The sequence below is a fragment of the Anthonomus grandis genome, chromosome 5, assembly GCF_022605725.1.
Source record: "Anthonomus grandis grandis chromosome 5, icAntGran1.3, whole genome shotgun sequence".
NCBI lineage: Eukaryota > Metazoa > Arthropoda > Insecta > Coleoptera > Curculionidae > Anthonomus > Anthonomus grandis.
In genome coordinates this window covers 2,946,223-2,959,445 of record NC_065550.1, presented here as the reverse complement: position 1 = coordinate 2,959,445, position 13,223 = coordinate 2,946,223, and the positions used below count along the sequence as shown (strand labels likewise).

At 30.9% G+C, this 13,223-nt stretch overlaps 1 protein-coding gene across 2 annotated transcripts in view; it reads right to left on the bottom strand.

Moving 5' to 3' along the window:
- LOC126736192 (uncharacterized) overlaps positions 1 to 13,223 on the bottom strand; it is a 92,682-nt gene that overhangs the window by 15,820 nt on the left and 63,639 nt on the right. The window lies entirely within an intron of this gene.

The following is a 13,223-nucleotide window of genomic DNA, read 5'->3' as shown; positions in this document are numbered from 1 at the left end:
GTCCTAATTGAAACAACAGAGGCAAACCGCATTTTGAGGAACACATAATGTGTTTAAGCAAGAAACTTTTATCAGCATGTTTTGCGGTAAGAGCAATTAGACAGGAATTGGGTCCTGAACTGGCAAGAACAATTAATTTTTTTCTTTTTAAGCCACATCTTAGATATGGCCACTTTGGGGGGTAGCCAGTCAGGGTCTTTTAAATATGGTTTTCATTCTACAGAAAAAAGCAATTAGATTTCTTATACACATCAACCAAAGACAAAGTTGCAGATCGCATTTTGTGACTCAAAGAATTCTAACCTTAATATCTCTTTTTATCTTGGAAACATGCTCTCTAATTTTCAAGACTCAATTGCATCTTCAGAGTCCTACCCCTTACTATGATACTCTTCAGATTTTTAATCTGTCTTTGCCATTGCCAAAAACAACGCTCGTTAGGCGGTTTTTGGTTTATGAGGGACAAAAATTATATAAAAATTTGCCAATTGGCCTCAGAACCATTAAAAACCTTAAAGCCTTTCTTTAGCCTGTTTTTTAGGTAGAATTTTCATTCAAATTTTGTTTTTTTTTTTCGAAAAAAGTACCTTTAGCTGATAATGTCAAAACTGGTTTATTTTTCAAACAAAAACCTCAATATATATCTTTTTTTCCATATAATTAAGCCTTTTCGCAAAACCACTTTTTTTACACAAATAATATTCGCTTATAATTGACTCGCTCTTTAAAATGTTTATAAATTGCATAAAACTCAAATACAATACTTCAATCAGTTCCAGCCAAACCTAAATAAACTCCAAATACCAAATCTCATCCCAATCGGATCAATAGCAAAAGAGTTACGGTGTCGATTTAATAAAAATCGATTGATATATTAATTGTTAATTAAATAAAAAAGTTTCATTCGAATCCTTTGGGAGTTAAAGCCTTTTCATTTCTTTAACATTTGACGGTTAATATCTGGGCAAAAAATTATTAAAATCCGTTAGACATTTCCGGGCATTATATTGATTAAATAACAGGGAGCACGGACTATAATTTGGTTGCTGGCCAAACCGACATATGATGCGTTCTCGATTTTGGTCGCTAAATTGCATCGGACGTAGCTTCACACACATGCTACATGCATACATATATGTATTTTATCACTTTTATTTTATTTTATTATATCAATTTTACAGCTTATAGTGTGGAAATATGTATGAAAAAAATAATGACTTTGCTAAATAAGACTGATAAAAATTTCATAACTTCATTCAAGTTTATATATATTTTGCCTGAGTGGCCTTTTGTGTACCTAGAATGATTACAAAGTATGATTTGTTTTCATCCTGCTTAACAATTCAAGGGCTATAGAACCCATTAGTTGTAAACCAGGAGGAATTGCCTAATTTAACTGCTGATTAATATACCACACAACCAGGAATAAATAAGCTAATTGAAGTATGTTAGCATTCCGCAGAGATCATGAAATGTGTTTGATAGGACTCAGACCATGGACTTTAAGACATCCATCAATAAATCATCGAGATTCTACCACATTGATGAAATTGGGAAACCAGGAAAAACTGCCTTTTTTTACTGTGGATTAGACTACACAGCCAGAAATAAATAAGCTACATGAAGTATGTTAGGACTCCCCAGAGATCATGAAAAGTGTTTGAGGGAGCAGGGTGCAGTCATATGAGGAAGGAAATAAAAATTGGAAGTAAACAGGAATCCAACAACTGAACTGTGACACAAACTGTAGACAATCAACTTTTTTGTTGTGGAACGGAGCAATATTTGAATGAAGTTTCACTTAATACTGGATTTTTTCACCAGAAGTTGGATGCATTTATAATTTATATACTTAATGTTATTTGAATGAAATATACATATGTAATTATATATACTTTATTTGTTTCAAATCTTGAATAAACAAAAAGGCACGAGAATCTTTCAATTGGAGCTAAAAACCCTATTGTTGGGTAGAAAATAAAACTTATTTCATGTTTATATTCCATAACCTGTTTATTGTTTTATCAACTTTTGTCATACAGTTATTTACTTTTAATAATTAAAGAGAAAAATAATCTATAATAAAGGTTGAGTTTTATTCAAGATTCCATTCCTTAAGGCATAAACCAAATTTGCTCTATATTACTTTGCAGTCATTAGCATACAGTTATTATCCATTTTATACATATCTTTAATTTTCATCAAAATGTCTATAATAAATAGTTTACATTTCAAAACATACAATTAAAATTTACACTTTTTAGGCAAACAATCTTTACTCTCATATAAAGCAGATATTATTGGGACAGTTTTCTAAGAGCTACTGTTTATAAGAGGGGATCAGTTTAAATTTGTACACTTAATCCAAAATGTTTCATAGACAGTCCTATTTATACCTGAATATTCTTGCATACCTAACTTAAGAACTGCTTTATTCTTTTGCTTAATTATAATACATCTTGTTAAATCAATGTTTTTAATTTATTTAGAAAGTCTTTTAAGATATGTACTTAGGTCATTAATAAGTTACAATGACTTGCAGAACAGCAAACATATCTGGTTGGCAAATTGGTATGCTAGCTGAAAAAGAGGACAACAAAAATTCAAGGACTAACCCTTGAAGCACACTTACAATTATCTTTTAGTTTCTCATAATGCTCTCGGTCAAATAAATATGTTAAATCATTTATAATATTTTTGTTAGATTAGCTATTTTACAATTTTATTTTCCTGTAGAAAAAGAACATGAATACTTACCCAATTCTCTTAAATTTTCCTAGTTTATGTGTTTCGATGAGATCACTCATGATTATCAGACTCTAACCCCACATAGCTGTAATGTTTACATAAAAACCCAGTAAGTTTATAGGTTTTTCTGCCCTTCTAACCCAACCCAACCCGCTATATTATTTCAATCTTTAAGGTAGGAAAAATAAATGGTGAACGCAGTTAAATAATTAAGTAAAATCATCTTTATTTCATGAACTTATGTTACACTTACATATCAGTTTATGTGATAGAAAAGAGAGATTTTACAAAAACAGCTGTTCTTACACCTAATTTAAACATAAACATAATTTGTTAATGTCATATACACAAAGGTGCTCACATATGTCACAGAGAAAATCTTTACACTTATTAATATTAATAATAATCAAAGGATTTAAAGCCTAAAAGTTTTATATTATAATTACATATATGAGAAATCATCATTTAGAAATTCTTGTATTGAGACAAAACATTTTTTTAATAGATATTGTTTTATAGTAAATTTATATTGCAGTAAAAAACTGGGTAGGTAACAGTTTAATGGTAGCAGGGAGAGCATTATAGAGTTTGGGACCATAGAAGGAAACCCCATACTTAACCTTGTGCATCCTATAAAAATCTGTATATATATGTTCTCTATTTCTCGTAAAATGATCATGTACATTTTTCTTTATGGAGTAATCGCTAACATGTTGTTTAATAAGTACCAAACTATATAATATATAAACACTTCTCTGTAGGGAAACTATCTATGGTAGGTACCTAAATAATATTGAATATTAAACAACAACAATAACATAAAAAGTAGTCTCTCCAGTTTTAGACTGGCTTTTTCTGCTTCTTTTCACCACCATCTTCCAGCTTATCATCAACTCAATACTTGAAACATCTTGCCGCCAGAATCTGCATTCCTATCCATCATTAGTACCACAACTGGATGCTATCAACTACTTCGGTTATCCTCTTAGATATTTAAAGCCTGCCATCTCGCTGACCTGAGCATTCAAACCAAGTGGCCTGCTGCCAGTCATGAGCAAAACCATTAAGATACCATTGCATGGACGCTAATTGTTAGACCATACAGATATCTATTTGTTATTCATATTTGACTAGGGACACATAACTGTAGTTGAATTTCCTTACTCTTTTGAGGTTACACACCTCTTGTGTGAAAACTGATTATATGCAAGGTGTAATATAACATTTACAGCGTTTAGTTAAGCGGAATCTTTCACATTTTGGACCTTATTCCAACTTATAAGTTCAATATTTTCTCCTTTTTGGTCTTGTTATTTATTTACATAATACATGTAGAGGTTAGGTTGTCATTGCATTAAAGGTTACATTACATTAAGGCCTACCTTTAACGCTTGCGTTTTCTTCACAATTCAAATAATAACAATGATCCACAGTCCACAGTTAGATTTTGTGTTAAAATAAATAAATAGTAATTAAACTTTCACTCCCACACCCAAAATGCCATGTATGAGTCCTTCCGTCGCATGAAAACACGGTAAATTCTAAAACTTTACAACTTTGTCGAATGATCACAGCTAAAGGAAGGCGACTTGGTAAAAGATATGCACATAATCGGATTCTCCAGAGTCTCTAGAATTATTCCATACCGATTTCGGGAAATTCTGAGCTAATTTAAGTATTTTATCAATGAAAATAAAAAGCAAGACCGAGCCGATTCATTCACGTTGACGTCATGTCACTGATGTCATCAAAACTGCGGTAAAAGTCGGCATTAAAATCGCCCGTAGACGTCAAAATCGACCATTTTCAGACGATGTTTTAAGGTATAAAAAAAGGTTTTTCCCTTATGATTTGTACATGGAAAAATAGTATAAAGCCTTAGGAACAGTTTAACATCGATTCTGGACCGATTCCAATTGGTTTTAGTAGTTAAATTTCGATTATAAAAAGGGTCTTATTTTCGAACAGAAACGGGCGAAACGCGCAGGTTTCATTGCCTGGGTGATGGGTTTGTTGGGTGCTAGACCACCCGAATTATTGTACCTTGTGAGCCGGGCCCGGGGGGGTACCAATATTCAGCTGACCGATTTTTTGGACTTTTTATGGAAAATTGAATTTTCTCAAGAAATTGTAATATTTGAAACAAAACGGTATTTAGTGCATTATAGCCAGATAAATTCCGCGTGTCTGAAAGCAAAAATGGTCTTTCTACGTTGCATAGGTATTCCAGTATTAAGCGTCAAAGTTAAAAAAAGGTGTAGAGCAAAAACTACTCTACGTAGATGACTGTAGAGTATATAAAAAAAAAGCCCTTAAAAAGTATTATAAATGTTGAAAGTTTGACATCTCCAAGTTCCACCCTTAAAAAGTTATTAAATAAAATGTGATTTGTTTTTGTCAATTTTTTGGACCTTCATGGAAAAAAAATTGTATTGCTCGCCCTGTATGGTTCACAAAAATTTCGATTATATGGCATTTGAAAGACAAAAGACGAAGCTTTTTTTTGGTAATTTTTTTTTTTTTTTTAATAAGTTCCGTTTGGCAGTAAATTCGAAAAAACTAAAAATGCCAGAAATCGTTAAAAAAATTTTTTTGAAAAAAAAGCTTTAAATATGTTATTTCTCTTATAAAACTAAGTCTTTTTGCCGAAAAACTTTTTTTATAAAAATTATTTTTTAGCCTCTGGAACATTTTGAATTTTTTTTTTACTGAATTTTGATCGCTTATAATAAATCACCCTGTATACGGATATGGCCCAAAAAGTATACAGCTCTTAAGCTCCCACCGACCCTTATGTCCTAAAAAGTTCAAGTCATTTAAGGGCTTTAAAATTGAGTTCTAGCGAGAGAAAGGAATTTGACCGGCTTTTTTACCATTTTTTGACTTCAACTCGCAACCGCTTCCGTCGCGGGTGTCGGAAAAAAAAACTGTTTACATATCCATTATTCCCAATGTATTAAGAGGCCACATGCCAAATTTCATCGTTTCACTAGCCATACAGCCAAAGTTATGAATTTTTATATCCCAAAAAACACGGTCGCGCGAGGTCTAGGTGACGTGCATAATATAGTCGCTGACGCTCCTATATAACAAGTATAGTCGCTTCGCTCCTATACTTTTGGTCCGTGGGGACCAGTTTGGAACCTCTAAGTCCTGTCAGTGATGGGCCTTAGAGGATTTCTTAAAACAAAACAAAAATTATCAGGTGTACCAACGTTTATATGCCAAGGAAAGAGATGACCAGTGGTTGGGGTATCATGCTTCAAAGAACCATAATTTGTTATATAGTCGCGTTGTGTGTCAGTATACTGTCTTATATTTTAAATATCTGTTAAAATATGTTAATTGTATCCTAAATAAAGCCTAAATACCAAATTACAACAGAATCGGACTAATAGCAAAAAAGTTACGGTAGTCACGTGACCTGGGCTGAAACTCAAATGTCAGTTATCTGTCATAAATTATTAGTTGTATCCCAAATAAACCATAAATACCAAATTCAGAGAAAAGTTCCCATAAGGGTCTATTTATTGAAATAGAACAAACAGGATTTTACGTCGATTTGTTTTAATTTTTCTTTTTATTTTAAAATGTAATAGTAATAAAATATCAAAAGAATTGACAGGAGGAGAATTAGAAATAAAAGAAACCATCAACGAATTGAATCGAAGCTATAGAAGTCGAGATATTAGTAGAAATGTGGGAAAAACAAAAGAAAACTGGTTTTTTCCCACGGTATAATTTTTTTTCTTAAAATAATTTATGATAAATTTTAGTTTTAGCCCTAAACTTGTAATTTTCACAAAAAAAAACCCAAGAAAAATTTTTTTTTTTTTTTGTCGAAAATCGAAAGGGGTATAACCCACGAAAAATTAAAAAAAAATGGTTTTTATTTTTTTATAAATAAAATATAACTCTGACAACTTTTTGTCTTAAACAAAAGTTTTCGGAAATATTACGAGGTATCCGTGCGTTAAAACGAATCGGTTCTAGCTATTATACAATCGGAGAAAATTGGAAAAAACTATTAAACATAAATATCGAATTATCAAGAACCCTATGGAAAAATTTTAATTTTTTATTTTTCTATCCTGTACTACTTCAGAGTATCTTTAAAAAAGATTATTACCAATTTGACTCTAAAATGAACGGAAAACCTATTTCTTTGCATTTTTCGATTTTCGTACAAAATCCGGGGTCAAAATGACAATTTTTTCAAAATATGCTCCGAATTCAAAATTTCTTTTTTCTGGTTAAAGACCATTCAAAAACTAGTAAAAAAGCCTAATAACAAAAATTTCCACGATTTATACGAGTGGCACAATATAAAGGTAAAATTAGGTCCCATAAGAGTCTATGTATTTACGTCGATTTTTAAAATTTTTCAGTTTTATTTCGAAAGGCAATTGTAATAAAATATAAAAAGAATTAACAGGAGGAGAATAAGGAATAATAGAAACTATCAACGAATTGAATCGAAGCTATACAAGTCGAGGTATTAGTAAAAATGTGAAAAAAAATAAAAGAAAACTCGTTTTTTCCCACGGTACCATTTTTTTTCTTAAAATTATAATCGACAAATTATAATGTAAGCCCTAAGTTGGCAATTTCCAGTAAAAAAAACCCAAGAAAAAAAAAATTTTTTTGATCCAAAATCGAAAGGGGTATAGCCATGAAAAATTGTGAAAAAATGGTTTTTATTTTTTTCTAAATAAACTATAACTCTGACAACTTTTTATCTTAAACAAAAGTTTTCGGGAATATTACGAGGTATCCGAATGTTAAAACGAATTGATTATAGCTATCACAGAATCGGAGAAAATTGTAAAAAACTATTAAACATAAATATCGAAATATCAAGAGCCCTATGGAAAAATTTCAATTTTTTATTTTTCTATCTTGTACTACTCCAGGATACCTTTTAAAAAGGTTATTATCGATTTGACTCTAAAATGAACAGAAAACCTATTTATTTGCATTTATCGATTTTCGAACAAAATCCGGCCAAAAATGAAATTTTTTTCAAAACATGCTCCAAATTCTAAATTTCTTTTTTCTGGCTAAAGACCATTCAAAAAGTAATAAAAAAGCTTAATGACAAATTTTTTTAAAATCTATAATAATGCTACAATATTATGAAAGAAGATATATTTCCTTTAAAGGCCATGTATTCGTACCGATGATTTTAAAATTTTTTTTTTAAGGGCAAATTTAAGAAATAATTTAACTATTTAAGATAAAAGGAATAGGGTAATACAAAATATTATCTATAAATATATACATATCATCTAATAGCAGATTTCAATCAAATAGAAAATTTTGATAGTCACGTGACCCTAAAACTCAATATTTTAAAATTTTGTAAAAAATCAACAATTGCATCCTAAATAAACCCCAAATTCCAAATTTGAACCCAATCGGATCAATAGCAAAAAAGTTATGGAAGTCACGTGACTTTAAAATTCAATATGTCAAATTTCTGTCAAAATGTATTACTGGCATCCTAAATAAAGCCCAAATACTAAATTTCAACCCAATCGGATTAATAGCAAAAGAATTATGAAAGTCACGTGACTTTAAAATATAATTTGTCAATTATCTGTTAAAATTTATTAATTGTGTCCTAAATAAAGCATAAATACCAAATTTGAACCCAATCGGACTCATAGCAAAAAAGTTACAATAGTCACGTGACCCGGAAGTAAAATGTCAAATATCTGTCAAAAATTAATAATTGCATCCTAAATAAAGCCCAAATACCAAATTTGAACCCAATCAGACCAATAGCAAAAAAGTACCAATAGTCACGTGACCTGGAAGTCAAATGTCAAATATCTGTCAAAAATTAATAATTGCATCCTAAATAAACCCCAAATACCAAATTTCAATCAAATCGGACAAATAGGAAGAAAGTTAAGGTAGTCACGTGACCTTAAAACATAGTCATGTCAAATATCTGTAAAAATTTATTAATCTTATCCGAAATAGGTACTAGGTACCAAATTTCAACCAAATCGCACCAATAGCAAAAAAGTTATGATAGTCGACTAACCTTAAAAATCAATAATTTCAAAAAAATTTTATTTACAACCCAAAAGCAATGTTTAAGAATTGTTAACATTTATTAATAATAAACTAAATAGTAAAAACTCACCTAATATCTAAATTTTTATTTTAAATTAAATAGATCATTACGACTGACCCGTGTATATATTCGAATAATTTTAATAAAATAATCGGGCAAATTTCATTTCGCCTCACCCCGGTATAAAATCACTGACATTTCAAAAAAACGGCATTTTTCGAAGACGTCAAAATGTTTGCCGAATTTTCCTGGCCGCAATACACAATTTCCCCAATCGATATGCACAGATTCGGAAAGCCCATTCATTTTCTGATTCGGTGCTTCCTTTCCCTGATCGTTTCCGGTTCATTTTCATTCATAATTTTACAAAAAACCCAACCAAGTCCCGGCCACCTGTCACGAGCAAAAAATTTGTATCCACCATGCGTCAAAGTATTGTTCCCACCAGCCATTTCATCAGAGTTTAGGTTGACACCTCCAATTACCTGCAAAAACGCAAAAAAATGGACTTTTTTCATAAAATCGCATTTTTCGGGTACTTGTACTATCGCTGGAACCCTGAAATTTTAGTATGTGTTGTAAAACAAAATTTCGGATCTTTTAGATGATGTCTGATCTTTTCACCATGTACAGGGACGTGGCAAATGAATTAAACGCGAAAATTCGAATTGCTCAGAACCCATTAATGTTGGAAGATTGTAATTTTACACAAATAATCGAGTTATTAAAGTATTTAATGCCTGAGAATATAAATGGTCCAGATGCCACTACGAAAAAGTTATTAAATAAAATGTGATTTTCGGGTCGGACCTTCATGGGTAAAGTTCATTATTGCTCGCCCTGTATGGTTCCCAAAAATTTCGGTTATATGCCATATGAAAGGTAAAGGATGAAGTTATTTTTTGAAAAAAAAAAATTTCCCAAAATAAGTATCGTTTGGCGGAAAATCCCAAAAAACTGAAAATGCCAGAACTCGTAAAATAAATTTTTTACAAAAAAAAGCTCCAAGTATGTCAAATCTCTTATAAAATAAAGTCTTTTCGCCGAAACAATTTTTTTATAAAAATTTTTTTTTAGCCTCTGGAGAAGTTTGAATTTTTTTTTAGTCACTTTTGTTCGCTTATAACAACTCACCCTGTATACCGATCGGGCCCAAAAAGTATACAGACATGAATTACTATAAAGTCTTTTATGCCTAAAAATTTCAATTTTTTTGACAGCGTTAAAATTGAGATCTCGTGCAAAAATGAATTTTGACCCGTTTTTTTACGAATTTTTGACTTTGAGACAGTACCGCTCCGTTTGGTGGTACCGTAAAAAAAATTCCTTTACGGATCCATCATTCCCAATGTATTGAGAGACCCTATGCCAAATTTCATCGTTTCGCTAGCCATACAGCCAAAGATATGAATTTTTATTTCCAAAAAAACACGATTTTTCGGACCCGAGGTCGCGTGCATAATATAGTCGCAGACGCTCCTATATAACAAGTATAGTCGCTTCGCTCCTATACTTTTGGTCCGTGGGGACCAGTTTGGAACCTCTAAGTCCTGTCAGTGAAGGGCCTTAGAGGATTTCTTAAAAAAAAACAAAAATTATCAAGTGTACCAACGTTTATATGCCAAGGAAAGAGATGACCAGTGGTTGGGGTATCATGCTTCAAAGAACCATAATTTGTTATATAGTCGCGTTGTGTGTCAATATACTGTCTTATATTTCAAATATCTGTCAAAGTATATTAATTGTATTCTAAATAAAGCCTGAATACCAAATTACAACAGAATCGGTCCAATAGCAAAAAAGTTACGGTAGTCACGTGACCTAGGCTGAAACTTAAGTGTCAGTTATCTGTCATAATTTATTAGTTGTATCCTAAATAAACCATAAATACCAAATTCAGAGAGAAGTTCCCATAAGGGTCTATTTCTTGAAATAGAACAAACAGGGATTTTACGTCGATTTGTTTTAATTTTTCTTTTTATTTTGAAATGTAATAGTAATAAAATATCAAAAGAATTGAGGAGAATAAGAAATAAAAGAAACCATCAATGAATTGAATCGAAGCTATAGAAGCCGAGATATTAGTAAAAATGTGGGAAAAAACAAAAGAAAACTGGTTTTTTCCCACGGTATAATTTTTTTTTCTTAAAATAATTATTGACAAATTATAATGTAAGCCCTATGATGGCAATTTCAAGTAAAAAAAACCCAAGAAAAAAAAAATTTTTTTTGCTCCAAATTCGAAAGGGGTATAGCCATGAAAAATTGTGAAAAAATGGTTTTTATTTTTTTCTAAATAAACTATAACTCTGACAACTTTTTGTCTTAAACAAAAGTTTTCGGGAATATTACGAGGTATCCGAATGTTAAAACAAATTGATTCTAGCTATCACAGAATCGGAGAAAATTGTAAAAAACTATTAAACATAAATATCGAAATATCAAGAGCCCTATGGAAAAATTTCAATTTTTTATTTTTCTATCTTGTACTACTTCAGGATACCTTTCAAAAAGGTTATTATCGATTTGACTCTAAAATGAACAGAAAACCTATTTATTTGCATTTATCGATTTTCAAACAAAATCCAGCCCAAAATGAAAATTTTTCAAAACATGCTCCAAATTCAAAATTTCTTTTTTCTGGCTAAAGACCATTCAAAAAGTAATGAAAAAGCTTAATGACAAAAATTTTCAAAATCTATAATAATGCTAAAATATTATGAAAGAAGATAAGTTTCCTTTAAAGCATACTGAACCGATGATTTTTTAATTTTTTTTTCAAAGGCAAATCTAAGAAACAATTTAACTAATTAAGATAAAAGCAATAGGGTAATACAAAATATTATCTATAAATATATACATATAATCTAATAGGAAATTTCAATCAAATCGAGCGAATACGAAAGAAATTTTGATAGTCACGTGACTTAAAAACATAATATTTTAAAAATTTGTAAAAATTCAATAATGGCATCGTAATAAAACTCTAAATACCAAATTTCAACCCAATCGGATCAATAGCAAAAAAGTTATGGAAGTCAGGTGACTTTAAAATTCAATATGTCAAATTTCTGGCAAAATCTATTACTTGCATCCTAAATAAAGCCTAAATACTAAATTTCAACCCAATCGGATCAATAGCAAAAGAATTATGAGAGTCACGTGACTTTAAAATATAATTTGTCAATTATCTGTCAAAATTTATTAATTGTATCCCAAATAAAGCCCAAATACCAAATTTGAACCCAATCGGACCCATAGCAAAAAAGTTACAATAGTCACGTGACCCGGAAGTCAAATGTCAAATATCTGTCAAAAATTAATAATTGCATCCTAAATAAAGCCCAAATACCAAATTTGAACCCATTCAGACCAATAGCAAAAAAGTTACAATAGTCACGTGACCTGGAAGTCAAATGTCAAATATCTGTGAAAAATTAATAATTGCATCCTAAATAAACCCCAAATACCAAATTTCAATCAAATCGGACAAATAGGAAGAAAGTTAAGGTAGTCACGTGACCTTAAAACATAGTCATGTCAAATATCTGTAAAAATTTATTAATCTTATCCTAAATAGGTACTAGGTACCAAATTTCAACCAAATCGCACCAATACCAAAAAAGTTATGATACTCGACTAACCTTAAAAATCAATAATTTCAAAAAATTTTTATTTATATCCCAAAAGCAATGTTTAAGAATTGTTAACATTTATTAATAATAAACTAAATAGTAAAAACTCACCTAATATCTAAATTTTTATTTTCAATTAAATAGATCATTACGACTGACCCGTGTATATATTCGAATAATTTTAATAAAATAATCGGGCAAATTTCATTTCGTCTCACCCCGGTATAAAACCACTGACATTTCAAAAAAACGGCATTTTTCGAAGACGTCAAAATGTTTGCCGAATTTTCCTGGCCGCAATACACAATTTCCCCAATTGATATGCACAGATTCGGAAAGCCCATTCATTTTCTGATTCGGTGCTTCCTTTCCCTGATCGTTTCCGGTTCATTTTCATTCATAATTTTACAAAAAACCCAACCAAGTCCCGGCCACCTGTCACGAGCAAAAAATTTGTATCCACCATGCGTCAAAGTATTGTTCCCACTAGCCATTTCATCAGAGTTTAGGTTGACACCTCCAATTACCTGCAAAAACGCAAAAAAATGGACTTTTTTCATAAAATCGCATTTTTCGGGTACTTGTACTATCGCTGGAACCCTGAAATTTTAGTATGTGTTGTAAAACAAAATTTCGGATCCTTTAGATGTTGTTTCATCTTTTCACCATGTACAGGGACGCGGCAAATAAATTAAACGCGAAAATTCGAATTGCTCAGAACCTATTAAAGTTGGAAGATTGTAATTTTACACAAA